Below are 19,628 nucleotides of genomic sequence, written 5' to 3' on the forward strand. Positions count from 1 at the left end.
CTAATAAAGAAACCTTTTTTCCAACCTACTCCTTAACTACATTACATAGGAACTATTTATTTGTCATGAGGACATGAAAAAAGGTAAGCAGGGGAGTATGTTGAGCCTTGCAATAGGTAGGTATTTACTCTTTATTATTATCCTTTTCCTCCTTTTTTATCCATATTGTGCCATGATATAATAACAAATTGATAGGATTTCGATAAATAATGATCAAAACTGCTCTTGCTACAATTTTACTGAGCAAACTAACTCTCATTACTTTTTATGTACAAAAATAGTGGAAGGAATAGGTGTTGTTCCCAAGTCAGAACAACAAAAGCTAATCGAGTAAAATGAGATGCGCCGGGTGCAGTCAAAGCAAGGAACAAGTCAAGGAGATCAACGCAAGACAGAAGAATTGTCTGAAGATAGCATTTAGTTGTGAATCCCTCAGGATCAGGAGATCTTGAAGGATCACATTATCTTTTCCTTTTGACTATAAAAGAGAAGATTGAAGAGGGATCTCTTGTCTTTTACTTGGATTGTAATTTTAATTTACAAAAGGGTGATTCTGAGGAACAAGATCATGTTATAATGATATGTGACTTTGATGATTATTATACAACTTGTGTTGTTGTTCATTTGTATATTTTGAAATCGTTAAGCAATGTTCACTAGTGGCTAGGGCCCGGTCTTTGATGGAACTTACTATTGTTCCCTATTTTATGCATTTTCCGCTTCCTGCAAGTTATTTTGCTTAATAGCTTTTCAGTTGATGTATTTTCATTGAATAGGATTTCTGGTATTCATTTCATTAATGCGTAGTAATAGTTGGTTTTATTTAATTCATGTCGTGGATTGAATTAGTTATCGGTTAAAGAATCATTTTCGGTTAATTGAAGAATAAAGAGTGATTGATTAGATGCTTTCCTTGTATCCAATAGTTTAAGTATAGCTAAAAGAGCTTAGTTAATAATATGGTTGTCAGGCGGAAAGAGTCGATAGTGCGGACACAACCAGCCTCCCTAGGAGCCTAAGACTCTCTAGTGACAAACAAGACAAATAAGAGCAATCCTTCTCTAAACATGCATTTACTATATAAGAAAACAAGTGTTTAGATCCTACCTGTAATCCAACGCTGTTGTAGTAGTCCAGCCTCGCTGATCCGGATGAGCTCCTCCTTCACTTCGAAACCTGCATTCACTAACAATCAAACGATTAAATAGCACTTGATAATCTCATAAAATAAAACATATTTAACACATAGACCAAGGAGTACATGAAATAACTCATAAATAACAAGTTATTGAGAAGAATGGACTCATTTGCATTAATAGGAAACAAAAGGAACAATTACAACCTGAGCCTTGGTGTTGTGCAAGTCCCTCCCAGGGTCCATCAAGAGTTCTCCTTTACTTTGACAAAGCTCACCCACTTCCAAATAGAACAAGCAAAGATGGCAATCTCTCCTCACAAGCTTCTAAATGGGAGTCCTAATTCCAACAGCACCTACCCTTAGAAATGTTTAGCTTCCAACCTCCCCTCCTTTTGGCCCAATGCCTGTATTTATAGTGCTCAAGAGGAGGTTAATCAAGTCCACCATCAATGGGATAATCCCCTCTTTGGATGGGATAGCTCCCTTATTGATGGGATAAGTTCCTCTTTGGTAGGGGTACATGAACCATCTGGAGGTGCTCAATACACGTCGAACAACCTTCTAGAATGCTCTAGAAATGACCACAAGTAACTTTTTAAAGATGAAACTTGCGCATTTTGACCTTTACAGGGGTACGCACCTACCCCTTTACATACAGAGTGTACAAGTACACAGCTTTTGTGAACATTAGGTGCGTATCCGCAGGTAAGGTTGAGAGAACCTGCATACCCAGAGATAAATACATTTATAAGGACTTTCTCTCTTTTTGGAGTTTGACATGGAGAGCAGAGGCATAAGACTTGCCCAGGAGGATAGCATGACTGTTGATAGAGCCATACTAACTATAAATAGTCATGGTGACATTTTTTAGTGTAACAGATTGCCCCCTAAAGTGCGAAGCCTGTAGTAGATTAGGGTTTTGTATTATCTAGGAAGGGTGAAGCACTTTATCATTTCAAGGATTATCTCGTGGAGAGCCTGGTCAGAACCTGAAATTTTCAACACAAAATACATGTATAAGATTATATCATCACTGAGGTAGGCATTCCCATACTCAGATCAAAACTTTAACTAACAGACTAACTAGACTGATACAGGAATGATCTTGCAGTACATCATAATCATAGACTTTTGTAGACACAGTATGGGCGCAGCCATCTGTTTATGATTAGTCTACTTAGATAATGAATACAAAACTCCTCGCAGCCTGGATGGTGGAAACTAGATCCAGGGTCTTCATTTCTACTTCCCGAATTGGTACGATTCCAGCCATGCGATTAAATGGGTTGTTGTCGAACATGGTAGAAACCACTTGATTACCAGTCGATGATGTAAACTGTTAACAAGTGTGAGAGAGACCACCAGTAATGTCAATGGTTCTCAAAGTACCCAGTACAATCCATGAGATGTGAATGAATGAGTTGATGTCGAACATTTCACGGAATCCTTCGATCGAAAGTCAATGATGTAAACTGACGTCAAAGGCGAGAAACCTGCCATTGATGCATGCAGACTTCAAGGTACTGACGATTTCTAAGTCATCTCTCTAGATAATGTGTTGATGTCGATAGAAAGCGACCCGTTGCAGGCAAGCCCACAACACGAAATCATTGTTCAAGTTGAAGAAATGTTGCTGTAAGGACTGACTCAGGGATGGTCAAATAGATGACAAGTATTTTGCAGATGAAAGTTTTGCTTGCAGACCTCTTGAACACATAACAACACAACAGATGGCTTGGTGATAAACGACTCAAAGTTAATCCCCGGAACCCGGCTGAAGACTTTCAATGTGGTTTGATCTACTGTGAGGTAAAGGATTTCCCAACCCAGGTGAATGAAAAGTGTCGTGTTCAAGAGTGGTAACAAGGTTTCTTCTCAGACAAAGGATAACAAATAGGCTCATTCTTCTCTCTTTTCCCCCACCATTTCTGGCAAGTACCTCTTTATTTTTAACAAGCTTGAGGAGGATAACATATGCTTGATTATAAGCTCATCCTTCGGATGAGTCCAACCTAGTTTTGATTCGAACCCTAGGAAGGAGTGGTTCGTTCCTGTTTGTAATTGAACAGGTCCTTTACTGTGAAATTTTAACGAGCCCAGTATAGGAGAAACTCGGCGTTTTTCAATTTTAGAGAGTCTGAAAAACTTAAGAAGACTCCAGGTTGAACTTTTTCGTAAATTTGTGTCCCCCAAGCCCGAAAAAGTATAAAATAATACCTGGGAGAACCGCTTGATCTTGCGACCAAGGAGTACTTTCATGATTAGTGTCTCTGACCTGAAAAGTAAAAGGCGATCAAGGACACGTCGTTTTATTTCCGTATCGAGTTTGAAACGACAAAAACCCGGCAATCTTTTCATGTTTTTACGGTCAGAAAAGAGCTATAAGGGGACCGTCTTTTAATTCCATTTTAACGAGTGTAAAAGAAATGCTCGACAATCTTTTCATGTTTTAGGAGTCAGAAAAGAGCTTAAAAGATGACTCTGACGTGAAAAATGATAATTTACCCTAAAGTCCCTTTGTCCTGCACAGAAACAACACATTACTCATACCTGTTTAAGATGGGTAAAAATACATCGAAAATGTCCTTTCATGGTGAAAAATAAACAAACTTAGCATTCATTCATCCAAAAAACCTATAAAAGGATTTCTTACCATGTCATTTTTACCATTTTACTGTTGAGGTTGAGAAAAGGGCTTTTGACAAGAAACTTCCCGTGGAGATTGCGGAGAATCCGACCGTCTGAATCGAACGCCGTTTCACCAGGTATTCTACAACACCCCTCTCTTGTTTTCCATCCGTTTAGAATTCATTTTTAAGCTTTTATTTGATTTTTTGGGGGCATTGGGGTTTCAAAATGCGCCCTTCGGGATACGCAGGTCATGCACTGCTGACTTGCGTACCCCGATATTTTCCCAATGGGAAAATTACGGGGTGTACGCACCCGGCCTTAAGGGAACCTGCGTCCGGGCGCTCTGTCCCTAAAGGCCGGGGTGCGTACCCCGCAAAACACAAATTGAAACCCTTGGCCCTCCAAAATAGACCAAAATTTTTAAATTTTATGGATTCTCACTGATGTTTTATGATGTGCAGGGAGCACACCATGCTTGATTGGCGTGAAAGAGAGCACGAGGATGTTGATTTGGCCGCGATAGGTCATCAACCTTCCATTGATGCATTAAAAGCATGCGGACTGTACAAATACTGGGCCATACCTGGCATGAGGGGCCAAGTGCCTTTTCTTGAGTGGCTGGTCGAAAGGTGGAACATTCAGGAGAAATGTTTCTACATCGGAGAGCACCAGCTCGAGATAGAGCCCTCCGACATATATTTTCTCACTAGCTTGCCTAACAGGGGCGAGCAACTTTCTCTATTCGGGACTAGGCCGGGTGGCCAATCCCTTGCTAGTCTCCAGCTAGAGTGGTGCAACAACCAAAACCATGAGAAGGGGATAGAAATCAAGTACATATCCCGACCTCAACTTATGGTGATAGCCTTTACTGTTACCAGACTTTACGGCGCGGCCGCTTTGCACCAAGCCACCGGGTCCCAAATGCGGATGGCTATAGACTGTTTCCATGGCACCATTTTCAACTGGTGTGATGTTGTGCTGGCTAATTTGAAGGGCCAACTAACCAGGGCAAAGAGAGGACAACTGAAGACCTTTGGATATGGGCCTATAGTTGTGAGCTTTGCCCTAGAGAGAGTTCCAATGCTGGTTCCCCAGCATCTTACAGTTCCAGTCGGGGCGCCTAGGGAGCCTAAGTTGACGAGATGGGTTGCGGTAATGGCCCGGCATCCTGATGAGGGCACGGCAGTTGTTCGATTTCCTGATGGTTACTTTCACTGATAGAGAGCCAGGTCTTTGCTATTCAGGACTTTCCTTATGCCGGAATGGATTTTCGGAATGATCCGGACATGGTTCTTCCACAGGGAGAACAATGGGACGACAGAGGTATTTCATTTTCCACGAGTTTTCAAATTATGTATTTTTTTTTGTTTTTATATATCGCCTCAAAACTGACAGCACAAATTTTCAAAATGCAGATGTAGGTCCACGGCATCCAGCCAACCTCCGGGCTTTTGAGAGGAGAGTACCAGCTGTACCAGCACCAGCCCCACAGGATGCGGCCGCAGAGACCTTAGCCGAGCTGGAACAGGATCTAGAGCGTCTGACGGCGGATATACCAAAGACCACCATAGATGATATTCCTATTCGATTTCAGCGCTATGTGGTTGCAGTCCCAGGACCTTTTAGGAGGTTCTTGTGTAGGGTAGCGCGGGCAGTGGTCTCGTATAGAGAGCACCACCAGTGATTGGCTAGTCACTTTTGTAGACACATATGACATTTTTGGTTTTTTGTACTTATCATTTTTGCCGATCATAAGGTGTTTTTCAACCTATGATCGAAGACGATGTATATTTTTTAACACACTCCTATCTATATATATATCATTATTACCGGCTCATTTTGTTTAACATATGTGATGAAATGTTTTTAAATTTACTTGCATGATTATCGTAAATGTCTGTCCAACATTCGAGAAGCAATTGCATCTGCTAATGTATTTAAAGACCTTGGAATATGCTGATATTCAATGTAATCAAATTCACGTTCCAAGAGACGCACTCTCAAAAACAACCTTAATAACACAGGATTTCTAATGGCATATACTCTATTAAGCTGTAATACAACGAGTTCAGAATCTAACCTCACTATCAAACGTCGAATTCCAAATGAAATAGATTCAGACAATAATTCAACCACTGCACTGTATTCTGCAATGTTGTTCGTCGTTTGACCGAGGCTCACCCCATGCATAGAAACTAACTCGTCAGAGGGTGAATAGATAACCCAAGCTGCGGAAGAGATATTCCGTGTACTACGACAAGCACCATCAGCAAATCCAATGTATGTTTGGAGAGGCGTCGACATCTGCAATATCAAGAGTAAAACCAAGATAAGCCAGAATAACGACGAAAAACACACTTTCTAAGCTAAGCACACTAACTAAACTAACAAACATACTAGCTAGAAAGAAAACCTAACCTAACTAAAATTCTCCATACCCATCATTTAAGCATAATACCTCTTAAGGTAAAGTCCATTTCTGGGTTTACCCAAAGAGTCCCCATCAAAATCTACCAGCTCATAGGCCCCTTTTGCTAGCTTTCGCTTTACAATGTAGGGTCCATGCCACATAGGAACGAATTTTCCAGCACCTAGCTTATCGTTAGCTTGATCATATAATAGCACTAGGTCTCCCTCCGAAAAACTTCGAGGGGTCACATTTCTATCATACTGAGCTTTCATTCGCTTCGCGTGAGTCTCGATTGCCAATGCAGCGTCACGTCGAGTCTCATCTAACTGAGCTAAGTATAATAAACGTTTCTCCTCTTCGGAAGTAGCTGGGAGTAATTCGACAGCCATTTGAAGTGATGGGATTTCGCATTCAATGGGTAACACAGCTTCCAAGCCATAAACTAGCTGGAAAGGAGTGAACCCTGTTGAAGTTTTCACTGAAGTTCGGTATGCCCATAGCGCTGAAAATAACATGTTGTGCCAATTCGACCGATGAATACCAATGATTCGTCGGATCATGATAACCAGAACTTTGTTGATAGACTCAACCAAACCGTTGGCTTGCGGATAATAAGGAGTAGAGCTATCGTGGCGCAAACCAAGCTGGCTTGTAAGCTCAGTCATCATGATGTTTCGAAAATGGCTCCCATGGTCAGTGATGATTGCTTGTGGGACACCAAACCTAGTTATAATATGATTGAATACGAAAACTGCAGCTGTTTTGCCGCTTGCGTCGAATGTAGGCATCGCCTCGGCCCATTTAGTAAAATAATCAACCGCGAGGATGATATACGCATGCCCCCCGGCCGAGTGAGGGTTACAAGTAATAAAATCGATACCCCATTTGGCGAAAGGACCAACGGAAATTATAGGGTGGAGAGGAGCAGGTGGTGCGCGCATCTTGCGATCAAACACTTGACAGTTGTGGCACTTCCAGACCGCAATGATACAATCTTTAAACATGGACGGCCAGAAATAGCCAGCGCGCAACACCTTCTGAGCTGTGGCATACCCAGACATATGACCGCCACATGCTCCAGAGTGACAATCATTCAAAACCCTCTCAGCCTCTTCGTGAGTTAAACAACGTCGAAAAACTAAGTCTGCCCCCAGGCGATAAAGTGTATCTCCAATAATCTTGTATTGCTGGGATTGAAACCGAATTTTTCGACGTTCTGACTTTGAAGCTTCAGGCCGAAAGGTTTGGGTTTGGAGATAGATGATTATATCCCCGTACCACGGATCTAAAGTACTGATAAGAAACAAAGATTCGTCCGCAATGGACTCCTCTGCCACAGTTTCTGTGTCAGCACGCGGGAAATCACACATCAATTCCGCAAAAACTAAGGATTTCTTAGACTTGGACTTCTCAAACTCCAAGTCGAACTCTTGCAGGATAACGATCCATTTAGAGTACTTGCCCCCTAGCAGTTGTTTTGTCAAAATATAAATCATAGGGTTGCAATCCGAAATAACTGTAGTTTTACGGAGAAGAATGTAGTGACGAAAACGCTGGACAGCTTGAACGGCTGCCAGGGCCAATTTCTCCACATGCGAATATTTTAGCTCAGTGGGGTTTAATGTCCTACTAAGATAATATATCACATGTTCCGCTCCGAATTCATCTTCTTGAACTAACACCATTCCAATGGTGGAATGCGAAGCTGCGAGGTATAAGAAGTAGTCCTGGTTGTAGTTGGGAGGATGCAACAACGGTGCATGGGTCAACGCGTGTTTAAGTGCATCAAAAGATTGTTGGGCAATCTCATCCCAAAAGAATTGAGCGTTCTGTTTCAACAACCGTGTAAAACCTTTAGTGACCTCAGCGTAATTTGGAATGAATCGGCGTAAAAAGTTCGCTTTCCCTTGCAAACTTTGGAGTTGGCGCAAACTCGAAGGAGGAGGCAATTTGATGATAGCTTCGACCTTCGAGGGATCGACGCGAATGCCGGCTTTTGAAACAACAAATCCCAGCAATCGACCCGTCTCTATACAGAATACACACTTGTGGGGATTCAACCGAATTCGATAATGCCTACACCTCATAAAGATTGCTCGTAAGTGGACAAGGTGATCAGCTCGATGTAAAGAATGAGCAGGCAAATCATCGAGGTACGGTTGCACAATGTGCTTGATGTCATGAAATGCATAAGACATCACCCGTTGAAAAGTGGCTCCGGCATTCTTAAGCCCAAAAGGTAATTTGCAATAAGCAAATGTCCCCCATGGACAAATGAATGCCGTTTTTGGTTGGTCGGCAGGTAGAATATTGATTTGATTATAGCCCGAAAAACCATCCATGAAGGAAAACATTTCACTTCCGGCACAATCATCAATAATTTGATCGATATAAGGCGTAGGATAGTTGTCTTTTGGACAAGCTCGATTTATATCCCTATAGTCGATACAGATTCTTATTGTTCCTTGTTTCTTGTTAACCGGAACAATATTCGATACCCAATCCGTTAACGGGATTGGATAAATGAAACCTGCTTTCAACAGCTTTTCGACTTCTGCTTTAATCGCAGCCGCTTTCCGAGGGTGAATCTGACGCAACCGTTGCCGGATGGGTTTAGCGTCCGGGTAGGTTTTTATTTCATGAACAACAATGGCAGGGTCGATTCCTGGCATTTCCTCGTAAGACCAGGCAAACACATCGCGGAATTCTTGGAATAGGGCCTTGTAATTTTGAATTTCATCTTCTGTACATGAGGCACCTATATGAATGTTTTCCTCAATTCCGAGCTTCACTGAAATATCAATGGGAATAGTGCGAGAAATATTCCCTAAATTCAACTCTGAATCAGAATGTTTCGTTGGATTCTGAGCGTCTTTGACATATTCAGCGGTAAAGATAGATGAAAAATCATTTTCAAAAGCATCATCCTTAGGTAAAAACGAAGATCTGTGATGGAGATCCTCCCATGGTAGATCGTCTACACTTAGGATTTCGCGAAGTTGCTCGTCAGATGACACGACTTCGGGAAACGCTATCCATTCTAAGGTTGATGTGAAAAGTGATTCTTCACTGACCACATTCATTTGGTCGATTTGGGTTGAACGCGAGTCGGTAAAAGACATGACGGCTTCATAAGCAATTTCATATGGACTCAAAGGCATAGCATCACCGAATGAGTCTATCTCAGATTCAGATGGGACAATCCAAGGATCATCATAAATAATGTTGTCTGATGTAATCATATGAATTGATGCAAATGAAGGGTCTGCGTTGATTGGAGGGAAAGAAAAAGTTCCCAGTAAACCGGAATCTTTAACTAAACCTACGCCAACGTCCCTATAAGGGATTGTCGTCTTACCGACATGCTGGATACTCTCTGAAGAGGCTGGGTCGGATGAAAAGTATGTCAGCTGATCAATCGTCACGATCTTACCGTTATATGGAAACTTTATTACTCTGAAGACCGATGAAACGACCACTGTCATAGCATATGACCAACTTCGACCCAAAAGAAGGTTGTAGTCTAGAGGGGCATCAACCACTTCCACATCCAGACTAACGGTTTTACCTTCTACCCCTATAGGCAATTCCTGTAGAATACCAAACGGACGGAACCCACGGCCATCAAAGGCCTTAAGGATGGTCGGGGATTGGTTCAACGAAGGAGAACCAAGCGATCTCCAACATTGAATCGACATAATACACGTAGAAGCTCCCTCATCAATCACAGTCCAATGAATAGGCCTGTTTTTTACTATCACTGGAATTTGGAAAGCCATTTGATGGGGTAGACGCGGTGTACTATTTTCTAGATCGAAGATTATCAGATTCGGGTCCTGAACATCAACAGCTCCGATAGCCGACAAAAGTAATTTTCGTTGTGCTGGGCATGATTGCAGCACTTCTAAAGCCGACATTGCTGAGGGTGAAACAGCTAAGTCCTCAACAATGTTGTAATTCTGGGCTGCTCTCGCATGTGGATTGAAAGCAGACCTTCGAAGTACACCCTTGGCGGGCGGTTTGATTACTAAGTCCGGGTTAGGTTTTTCGATCTGTAGTGGATCGGAACCAGGAGCTGAGGTTGATGGATTAGAATGAGAAGATTCTGCTTCCTTACCATCAACAGGATTCTTACTACCATAATCTTGCGATCGAGTCGCAATCCTCACATGAGACATCATCAAAATGGGTTCTTCACTGGCACTCGAGGAAGAACCTATCATCTTACTCTCCTGCTTTGGAAATGGATTTGTTAACACAGCAGGAGTGGGAGAACCTTTGACTATTTTCACAACCTCGGCCCGATGAGGGCAATCTCTTGTAAAATGATCCTCTTCACAAATAAGACAAGGATATCGAGGTTTGCGCTTTTCGTCATTGGTTTCCGACTTTTCCGTTTTCTCCTTCGGAGCCTTGTCTGCTTTAGCCTTCTTCTTTCCTTTCTTCTTTCCACCGTTTTTTGATTTGGCCGTAGATGACTCTACAGCGTGAATATCGGTGGAAAGTTCAGGAGAAGACTCTCCTGTCGGGGAATCAGGCAAAGTGATTATAGGAGTAGTAGAAGTCTTGGAAGATTTCTTCTTGCTCTTTGTATTCACGATGCCAATCATACCATCAGCGGCATGAGATCCCGAAGGAGCAGCAGCGATTTGATTCGATTTTGGAAGATCTGGAATCTTCTCGTGTAACGTACCCGACTGAGTATAAACTAAGTCAAGGTACTACGCCTGAGCAATGACTTGCTCCTCAGTAACTACTCCGGCCTTAGCTACATCTTCAGTAATCTTCGGTAATAATGATTTAACAAACCATTCAGCTAAGATTTGGTCCAGAATAAAAACTTTCACTAGCCTTCTTCGACGTCTCCACTCATGAATGTGATCAGAAATATACGTGGACGTTGATTGTTTTAGTGAATTTAATAACTCCGTGTCGTTATCGTATCTGACCGGCAACTGAAAGTGAGTTAAGAACGAAGTAGCTAACTGGCTAAAATTGTAAAAAGAGGCCCGTGGTAACTCAATGTACCACTTGGCCGCGAGACCAATGAGTGTACGCTGGAAAAGATGTAAGCGGATCGAATCATCCGAGATAGAATTTGAAGCACACCAGAGGTGGTAAGTCATCACATGATTGGACGGATCCTCTCCAGACTTACCTTCGAACTTGGGTATATCACTGGGAAACTTATTTGGCATTGGCGGCCAAAATGGAAGATATTGAATTGGATTGTTCGTTAGGCGCGTCAAGTCTGGTAAATCCAAAGTTGCGATAAACGGTAATTGCCGGTTAGGATCTCTAAAACTCTGGGTCACAAGACCAGTCCCAGGAGGAGGATATCCAGGATAACTAGGAACAGGAGTCGCATTAGGGATATTATATCCTCCTGGAAAACCAGGATTAACCGGACCGTACTGGGGTTGTTGAGGTTGTTGATAAGTGTACCCAGGATACGGTTGATACTGGTAAACCGGTTGTTGGACAGCTTGCCCATGTGGGTACTGTCCCTGGTACGGTTGTTGAACAAATTGAGGTTGAGTAGTGACAACCATACTTATACCAGGCTGACCTATAGGCATCTGGACCGTGGTTTGAATCATAGATCCAGACCACGGTAAAGATGTCTGAGGAGTGGTTGCAGAGACAGTAGAAATCGGAGCTATCGATACTCCAGAAGTAAGTGCGGCAGATGTAGCGGTAGTTGCAGTAGCCGTTTGAGATGGAGTACTAGGTGCAATTGGCGGCTGAGTAACTACCGAAGTTACAGAAGTTTGAACATTTGACTGGACAGGTTGCGGTTGCTGGGGTGGACCAGAAACTACGGGTTGTCCAGCTTGAGGTACCAACTGTATACTTGGCTGCAACACCTGTTGACCCTAGGATGGATCCCACACTATCATTCCGGGGTATTGACCCGTAACAGGTTGAGGATACTGAGATCCATAACCGAATTGAGGATAGGATTGATAATTGAAAGGTGCAGTTCCCATACCTTGAACATATGACTGACCTTGAGGTGGTTGATAACCTTGACTCGAGTATTGACCTTGAGGTTGATAACCTTGAGGTAAATACGGATACTGGGGTTGACCTTGACCTTGAGGTTGATACCCTTGAGGTTGATACCCTTGGGGTTGATACCCTTGAGGTAAATATTGATACTGAGGTTGACCCTGGGGTACATATTGAGGCTAGGGTTGACCTTGAGGCATGTATTGCACCATAGGTACATACTGACCTTGAGGTTGCCCCTCAGACACAATTTGTGTACCTTGAGGTTGCCCCCCAGGGGTTAATTGAGGCTTCCCCCCAGGTGGTAATTGGCCACCTTGAGGTTGATAAACGGGAACTGAACCTGACATCATGTAAATGTCTCCTACACCCAATGGTATATTACCATTGTTTCCAGCTAATAACCCATGATCAATGGGTTGAGGAGATGCCCCCGCAAAGGTACCAGAAAGTGATTGATACCTGGTGGGAACAGAAGGACCGACGTGTAAGAAAGATTCAGGAGTTTGAGTAAACACGGACGACTGACCAGACATATTTACAGGAGTATAAATACCTCTAGGTGGAAAAGGAGTACGAGGTGTAGAAAAACCTACCCCTGAGTTGTCTAAATAATTGGTTAACGAAAGGTACCAAGTGGTACTTCTAGGAGGACTGTAAAAGATAGATTTACGCTCCCTGAGCTCAATAGTAAGTTGATCTTCAAGGTTAGAGACGCCTATTTCTTCCTTTGGAGCAAGTTCTTCAATAGCAATCAGACCAGTAGGAAGATTTTCGGTAATAACTCGTTCTACTCTTGGTGAATCTGGAACACTAGAAGTCGGAGTAACAGGTTCAGATATTTCAGGTTTTTCGCCTATATCACTAGTAGACGAAAAACTACCAGCAAGCTCAGAAACTGTAACAGCTTCGGGATTATAACCTGTCTCTAGACTTTGGTAATCTGGATGGACTACCAAGGAAGATTCTCCTTCTTTAGGTGAACCTACTCTACTGCCACTAGGAGGAGTTACAAGGACCTTCAAACCTTCTAGATTACTGGGGTCGTCTCGAGGAGGCTCACCCCGAAGTATACGGGATCTTCTCAACAATTCGGCCACAGAAACAACTTCAGGAGACTGGCCCCAAAGTCTACGGGACTGTCTCGGTAATTCCGCCACAGCTAAAAACTTTTAACTACTACACACGAAAACAAAGTAAACTCTCAAATCAAACCACCTAAAGTCTCTAAAGAACCAAACAAATTTGAAACACACGCCTAAAGAATCTAGGGCGTCAAACCAAGCACAAACAGTAGCCTTCCAGACCGAAAATGCTAGTTGGAGATGAAACCCAACATTGCCGGATTCAGTACAGAAGTGGCGGGTAGAACAGTTACCCCGGCAACCTGCTTAATGAATAGACCGGCACAAGTTCCTCCACTTTAACCGTCTCGAGTGAAGTGAACCCCCCGAAAAATCCAAGTGAGTCTAGCCGACGTCTGCTCCAGGTACAGTGGGATCTTCCCTCCACCGTCACCTCAGTAGAATCCTAAAGATAATGGTCACTAAGGTTACCAACCGCAACAAATGCACCTGGGGGAACAGTCTACACTCCGACAGCACGCAAGGGCAGAGTATCAAGCTCAATCCCCTTGCCGGTTCCTTGACAATAATCCAAGGTTTACCGACAAGTGACCCCTGGCTCCTCGACAATGGTTAATCCGAGGTTTACCGTTTGTAATACGTGCGTGTCTGGCGTCGTTCCCAACGAGGGAGGATTGATCCCCTCTGTTGGAAATAATACTGAGAGGGGGGGTGAATCAGTATTATCAGATCAATCAAACCTTTTCAATGCTCAGAAACATATACGCTACTTCAGTTAAGTAAAACAGCGTGTACACGCTACTGTGACTAAATAAAACAGCGTATAAGCAGAAAACTCATAACTTAGTTAGCTTATTCTTCAGTTAAGTTCATCAGGACATTATTCAGCACATTAACAGTAAGCAGATGCAGTATAACAGAACGGATCAAAAGTCACACACATGAACACCAAGATATAAGGTGGAAACCCAATGTGGGTGAAAACCACCTGCTGCAAGTTATCTCTATCTTTCTTTAAGAAACTTCAGTTTACAATCTTTTGTACTGGTGCAGCCTTATACCAGTACGCAGGCTACAACCTGCAGAAGGCTACAACCTTCTCTCGTTCTCCAAACTTCCTTGGAAGGGAGCTCCAACCCCCTTTGTTCTTGTACTAGCCAAGATACTAGTACGTAGGTGCTGACCTACAATCTTCTTTTCTTCAGGTATCACCTTTCATACATTTTCAGACTTGAATATTCCTGAAGCACAACATTACAATCTGAAGACCACAATTCATTCAATTTCCACAACAGATCATTGAAGCATAAAACAACCAAACTCTGAATCACTGAACCACTGAAAATCACCAGTTATCAGAACACAGAGCAGACTACAGAACTCTGCAATAACTGTCAGACCCCACTGTAAACCCAAAAACAAGCTTCAAAAGATATACGCTACTTCAAGGAGCCAAACCCGCGTATACACGCTCTTTTACCGAAGCCAACCTGCGTACAGATCTAAAAATAAACTTTCTCAATTTGCAGCTGTACCAGACATTAGTTAGACCCAGAACATAGCATTGCGACAATATGCAGATCTAGAAATAAGCATAATCAACCATATCATGATAGTGCATTTCAAACTATTAGATCCCGATCTATCCTTAGATCTAGTCTTCCATCAACCAATGTGATCTCTCCTTGGCTTAGATCAAGCAACCCAGCACCTGCAAATCAGATCTCTTTCACTCTTAGATATTCAAGCCCTTGTTGAAAGATAATTTTGCCTAATGATCTTCTTCTCCTTATATAGTCTTAGGCCTAGCTCAATACCAAGAGCCAAAACCATAGTAACACAATACCATCAACTTCAAAACTAGGGATCGACACGCCCGTCGAGACACAATGGTCCGAAATCATAGGCACAACTTCCAAGGACTAACCACCATGGACCAAAGGAACCTTTCCACATACACGCGCTTTTTATGAATCTAACTAGCGTGTACACGCGACTTGGGCTTAACGAAACGGCGTGTATGAGCTTCCTTGGCATGCTGTACTGAGATCTGTCTTCTGATTAAGATGCCATCACTTGTACCAACCTCTGAGCACTTGTACCATCCTCTGAGTGAGTTGCCATCAAGGACAACACTTGAATCATAATGCCAACACCCTCACTGGTTCGGACACGAGCTCGTGCTTCTCCTTTAAGAGGAGCTTTCCCAGAGTACAAATGAGACAATTGGATTTATTCTATCACAAGATAAGCTACTTGTTTGGTTTTGTTGTCTTGGAGAGTTAATTACTCTCCTACTCCAAGACACTAGCCTGATCTAAATTGGTGTTTCAGAGCCCTAGTAAATAAAAGTTACTACGTTGATTTTACTTTAAGCGTTAATTTTATGGTTTTTCTTAAAGACAAAAGGTAGCGGAAATGAAACCAATGGTGTGTAGACTCGACTCAAACCACTACAAGGATGCACCTAAGATGATTTACGCTACTTTTCTCTTTCAATGAAACTCCTAACTAAGAGAGTTGGAAAATGCAAATTTTATAGAAAACAACTTTCTTAGTAAAGACAATCAAAGAAACAATTCTCTTTTTCTTTCCAAGCATACAAACATGACCACTCCTTACGTGCACGAAAAATTCTTTTTCTTTCAAAATCCCTCAAAGCTACTTGAAACAAAACTTTTCAAAGGAGATGTTTTTGTATTTTCTCTTATTTAATAAAGCATATAAATCTATTTTAACGAAAATCAATCTCAAAGGCTATAAAATCTATGAAAAATTGACTCACAAGCAAATCAAAAAGAAATTTACTCTAAGCAAACCTAACGAGGCAAAAGCCTACAAGGATGATTCTAGGTTGTTTTACTTGACCAAAATCAAGTCAAGGACCAGCTAATGCAGAATCAAAAGACCAGTCAAAACAAAACTCAAATCTTTTTGTTCTTTTTGTAAAATGGAATTCAATACTCAATCAACAAGTACTTCGAAATTTGCCAAAGAGACAACTCAAAGGTAAGCTGCTCTCACAGGTAGACTTTATGACAGGTCCGACTTCTAAGAAGGCTGACAAAACTAGAGAGATCTAAGGCTTGACAACTTCTACCGCCAAAGTCACTACAGGACCTACTCAAAAATCAAACCCTAGGGCTTAAACTTCTATGAAATCCACTAAAACACTCAATGCTATCAAAACAAGTTCAGGTGAAAATCTTTGACAAGAGACTAATGGATCTGGGCAGTAAAACCTAAGAAAAAGCAAAATCTAAGAGGAAAAATGTAAAAAATGGAAATTTCTTAATTTTTAGCAGGGTACGCAGGCAACCTGTTAAAACAGGTGTGGGCCCGCTCTGTGCACACAGCAACAGTGCGTACAAGTACGCACTGTGCAATACTCAGAGGGTGCGTACTACTGAAAAAGCCAAGAAAAAATAAATTCAATCTAACCCTAAGCTAACCCACCCAAATACAAAGTCACAGAGCCAAAAATCAGAAAATAAATGACTTTTTTGAATTTTTGACCGGAGAACCCACAGTATTGGAATTTTTACACCAACGTTTCGAATCCCAAATGGGATCCATCATCATATCAAAGTTGCATACAAAGGAAAAGACTTTCACATCAATGGATTCCCCAGCGGAGTCGCCATTTTGTCAGGCGGAAAGAGTTGATAGTGCAGACACAACCAACCTCCCTAGGAGCCTAAGACTCTCTAGTGACAAACAAGACAAATAAGAGCAATCCTTCTCTAAACATGCATTTACTATATAAGAAATCAAGTGTTTAGATCCTACCTGTAATCCAACGTTGTTGTAGTAGTCTAGCCTCGCTGATCCGGATGAGCTCCTCCTTCACTTCGAAACCTACATTCACTAACAATCAAACGATTAAATAGCACTTGATAATCTCATAAAATAAAACATATTTAACACATAGACCAAGGAGTACATGAAATAACTCATAAATAACAAGTTATTGAGAAGAATGGACTCATTTGCATTAATAGGAAACAAAAGGAACAATTACAACCTGAGCCTTGGTGTTGTGCAAGTCCCTCCCAGGGTCCATCAAGAGTTCTCCTTTACTTTGACAAAGCTCACCCACTTCCAAATAGAACAAGCAAAGATGGCAATCTCTCCTCACAAGCTTCTAAATGGGAGTCCTAATTCCAGCAGCACCTACCCTTAGAAATGTTTAGCTTCCAACCTCCCCTCCTTCTGGTCCAATGCCTGTATTTATAGTGCTCAAGAGGAGGTTAATCAAGTCCACCATCAATGGGATAATCCCCTCTTTGGATGGGATAGCTCCCTTATTGATGGGATAAGTTCCTCTTTGGTAGGGGTACATGAACCATCTGGAGGCGCTCAATACACGTCGAACAACCTTATAGAATGCTCTAGAAATGACCACAAGTAACTTTTTAAAGATGAAACTTGTGCATTTTGACCTTTACAGGGGTACGCACCTGCCCCTTTACATACAGAGCGTACAAGTACGCAGCTTTTGTGAACATTAGGTGCGTATCCGCAGGTAAGGTTGAGAGAACCTGCGTACCCAGAGATAAATACATTTATAAGGACTTTCTCTCTTTTTGGAGTTTGACATGGAGAGCAGAGGCATAAGACTTGCCCAGGAGGATAGCATGACTGTTGATAGAGCCATACTAACTGTAAATAGTCATGGTGACATTTTTTAGTGTAACAATGGTGCTCTCGGTTGATTGTCATTTGAATTTAGTTGATTAAGATTGAATTACGAAGTTGTTAGAGATAGAGTCATGATGCTTAGATGAATTATTTCCTTTAAAGTTACAAGCTTGAGATTTATGATTGCATCCATTTACTCTTGTATTGAATTTCATAGCTTAGTTTAAAGCATTACTCTCTATATTTATAGCTTGCACATATTGTGTACACTCTTGGAATAAAAAGACTTACCCAAGTTGATAATTAATGTGAGGCAATTAGGAGTTTTAAAAGACACATTTTAGCACCAAACAACATGAACATGGACAACACACATGGTTAAACACATATCATTAAGGATAAACAGACAATACTTGTAGAAATAGGTAACAGCATGTAACCAAGCATACAATACGATACATGTAAGAAACATATAACAACATGTAACCAGTCACACACTCATGACCACATACTTCATACAAAAACATCCTCCTTCACATGGTGACACCACTACAACCATGATTGAAACCATGCATATGCAACAAAAATATAGAACTCAAGAATGATTAACACATATGAAAATGACATGAAGGCATGACCAACGCACACCTCCCATCCCGTCCGAGGGGTGAAACATGCTCTGATACCACTCTATAATACCCTCCTCCCACATCTAGCTAAGTAGTCGTCCAACCAGGATAAACATGTGATGAGAGGCTACTATGGTTGGATTCAACCTCCAAGGTGACCTTAAGGAAATGGAATCAAGGGAAACACATCATACAAAGCTTCCACATCAGCTACAAGGCCCCTAAGAACCATCCCAACACTTCTGGTAACCAACCCATGTGTCCCACTAAGGTTTTAGGCCACTTGACCTCTGGACATTCCCATGCTATGGGATTGACAACATCAAGGAGGCTCTGGACGTTCCCATGCTATGGGATTGACAACATCAAGGAGGCTCTGGACGCTCCCATGACAAGGAATGCCAATGTCCAGGGACTCACTTACTTAGTTCTATGCCAATAGTCTCGGGATTTGAGCCACTCTTTTAGGCCTGTAGCCCAAGTCACTACCCAGAATTAAGTGACACCTTCAAAATAGAAAGATAACAAGGAAACAATGATGCAAATGCAAATACTTATTTGAGAATTGCTAGGAAGAATTATTCCCTTAAATCATTTTCTGCATAATCATCTATTATTTCATAGATACATTGTTCATTCATTTACAAGTAAAACATGATGAGATCCACACATAGATATTGTCATAAAACATATACATAACCAATTTAATAACAACAAAAATACCATGAATACATCATCCATAGAATCCATATATAAGCCAGTACATTTACACATTAAAAACCAATGGAATAAATTTCTCATTAATGAATGTAGAAACCAACTAGGGATGGGACTACCACATTCCACCTGACCATAGATTCACTAAGCCAAATCTCTCTTCAACCAATCACCCTCATGCCATATTTGAAGCATGAATGTGGGACTCATAACCAACCAAAAATAACCAAACAAGCATGGATTCTACCACAGTTCTCTACCTACACCATGAGGAATTTGAGTGCCTCCTAGTCTCTCAGGCTTTACCGTAATCGACAGTCTGATCCAGGGATCACTAGGCCCTACACTGAGACCCACTCTCTAGG

Source organism: Pinus tabuliformis, chromosome 9 (assembly GCF_031772625.1).
Source record: "Pinus tabuliformis cultivar Carrire ecotype Pingquan chromosome 9, CPIR1, whole genome shotgun sequence".
Taxonomy (NCBI): Eukaryota; Viridiplantae; Streptophyta; class Pinopsida; order Pinales; family Pinaceae; genus Pinus; species Pinus tabuliformis.